The following is a 2,646-nucleotide window of genomic DNA, read 5'->3' as shown; positions in this document are numbered from 1 at the left end:
AGCTACATACAATGTGTTTGACCCTTTTACCCTCTATCCCACTTCGCCTAGAAAAACAAAACAAAACCAAACCAGGACAAGAACAAGATCAAGTCCAATTCCAAAGCACTAGTTATTTAATTCACTCCCATTTAACAGTGCTACCTTCTCAACTTTAACTATGTCTTGTCTTAGCTCAATATTAAACTTAATTAGCTAAATCTTAAATTGTGGCTGTGCATTTACTTTACACAAAAAGTATGTTTCCGTAAAAATTGCATGTGTATCTAATGTTTATACATTGAATAGAATCATTTTGTAAAGTGAATATCATCCCTCAATTAATCATGTTTGTAAAGTCTATTTTACATACACTAGACTTGTTCAGCAGAAAGTCAATAGATTTGATTAAACAGGAATAGTCCTAATCTACAAAAATACCAGTAGTTAAATCAACAAATATTTCAGTAGTCACTATACAAATGCTGTTCTGCCACAGACATGACCATTAGCCTCTGAGAATGGGACACAGCATAGATGTAGGAACATTACATACAATTAATTACACAGACATATTTTACAACAAAAGGGTTTCATTTTGTGATTGAGATCCAGCGGCACGTAAGATCAAGACTTATTTAAGACTGAGCACAGGGAGATCAGCTCGCTGCTTTGTGACCACCTAGAGGGGTGGGATAGGGAGGGTGGGAGGGAGATGCAAGAGGGAGGGGGTATGGGGATATATGTATACATATAGCTGATTCACTTTGTTATACAGCAGAAACTAACACACCATTGTAAAGCAATTATACTCCAATAAAGATGTTAAAAATACAGAAAGACTAAGCTTGTGGGATAATAATTTATAAAAATCACATTTTATATAATGCTTTATTTTCAATAACATGTCATAAAGTTTAATCGTTGTTTATAACATATCAATAAAATAAGTACTTCTATCTCCATTTTACTGATGAGAAAGTCATACAGCTCAAGTAACTATATTTGAGTGGGTATTCAAAAACAAAGTGTTAGTTTAAATCACCAAAATGAAAGGGGAAAAATTACTTTTCTGTCCAGAAGTTTTCACTGCCCATTCAAAATATTCCTCTTAAAACTGCATGTCAGAATCTGCCCTGGGATCAGAGGCTGGGATATTTATCAGCTATGTAGACCTTGATTCCTCTGCGTCTCTGCATCCCTAGTTATAAGGAGGTGGGGCAGATAAGAGGTTAGCAAACTTCAGCAGGCATCAGAATGAGCTGGAGAGCTTGTTAAAACACAGATGGCTGGGTCCCACCGCAGAGTTCCTGATTCAGCAGACCTGGGACAAGAGCCCTGAACATGTGCATCTCTAACAAGTTCCCAGGTGACGCTGATGCTGCTGGGCTGGGACCGCACTTTGAGAACCACTGGACTAGATCTTAGATTCAGGCTCCAAGACCTTCACAATTCTGAGTATGGAAAGAAAGATTTAACTGATGTTCCTACACCTAGACCAGCTGCAAATAAGCCTTCATTTATCCACCATCGTCCATCCACTCACTCATAAACATTTGTTGAATGTTTATTACCAGTATGTTTTCAAATAGTCCCCAGTTTGGGTAAAAGTAGGGGAAATGATTTAGTAAAAAAAAAAATAAATTACATAATTTATGGGTCCTTGACGATTCTCTGTAACTCCATTTTGGTGATCATGTGAAACCAGGAAAAATAAATCAGAAAAAGCACGTAAACATTATTAAACTAATATCTGGCCCAAAGGAAGGACTCAGCAAGCATCAGCTACACAGACCATTGAAACACAGACAATCCAGGTATCGTATCTCACTTCCTTTTCTCACAATTTTGTTCCAGCTGCAAGCATCTCTCTCCTATTTCAGCATTTTGTAGTTTTCCTCCCCGTCGTTTGCTGGAGAAGCTTAAGTAAGCAAGGATCAGATCGAGACCAGGCTGAGGAAGGGAGAGTTTGGGTTAAAGAGAAGGGGAGGATGATTACATACAAAGTGTATAGCTGACTCCTAACACAGCGAGTGACCCGATTAGAACCAGAATCCCTGCCCTGCACAGTGTGTACGAGCTCTCACGGGTGCCACCTGTGCCCCTAATGAGGCACACATTTCCAAGTGCCACCTCACTTCGTGGCACATGGTGGGGGGGGGGGGGTTGCAGGGTTGGCAGCAAAATAAATGGGCAGCATCAGCACAGTTGTCTGGGGAATGTGACAGAGGCACATCCACTGTAATCAGTGTCCCAGCCTGAGTCACATGTTTAGGGGACTAAGGCTCCGTAGACACATGCTTCAAAATAATAATGAGAAGATGCGGAACATACATACAATGGAATATTACTCAGCCATTAAAAAGAATGAAATAATGCCATTTGCAGCAACATGGAAGGACCTGGAGATGATCCTACTAAGCGAAGTAAGTCAGACAGAGGAAGACAAATATCATATAATATCCCTTACTTATATGTGGACTCTAAAATATAATGCAAATGAACTTATTTACAAAACAGAAATAGACTCACACACTTAGAGAACGAACTTATGGTTACCAGGGGGGAAGGGTGGGAGGGGGAGGGATAGACTGGGAGTTTGGGATTGACATGTACACACTGCTATATTTATTGAATAAAATAGATAACCAACAAGGACCTACTGTA

At 39.5% G+C, this 2,646-nt stretch overlaps 1 protein-coding gene and 1 long non-coding RNA gene across 19 annotated transcripts in view; one reads left to right on the top strand and one right to left on the bottom strand.

Annotated features, from left to right (window-relative positions):
- Positions 1 to 2,646, bottom strand: part of NCKAP5 (NCK associated protein 5) — a 1,102,730-nt gene that overhangs the window by 676,199 nt on the left and 423,885 nt on the right. The gene's annotated exons all lie outside the window — the stretch shown is intronic.
- The window catches only part of LOC309631475, a 104,158-nt gene that overhangs the window by 67,620 nt on the left and 33,892 nt on the right, over positions 1 to 2,646 (top strand). The gene's annotated exons all lie outside the window — the stretch shown is intronic.

Source organism: Balaenoptera borealis (genome assembly GCF_965194805.1).
Source record: "Balaenoptera borealis genome assembly, chromosome: 6".
NCBI lineage: Eukaryota > Metazoa > Chordata > Mammalia > Artiodactyla > Balaenopteridae > Balaenoptera > Balaenoptera borealis.
This window is presented reverse-complemented; position numbering and strand designations above follow the sequence as displayed.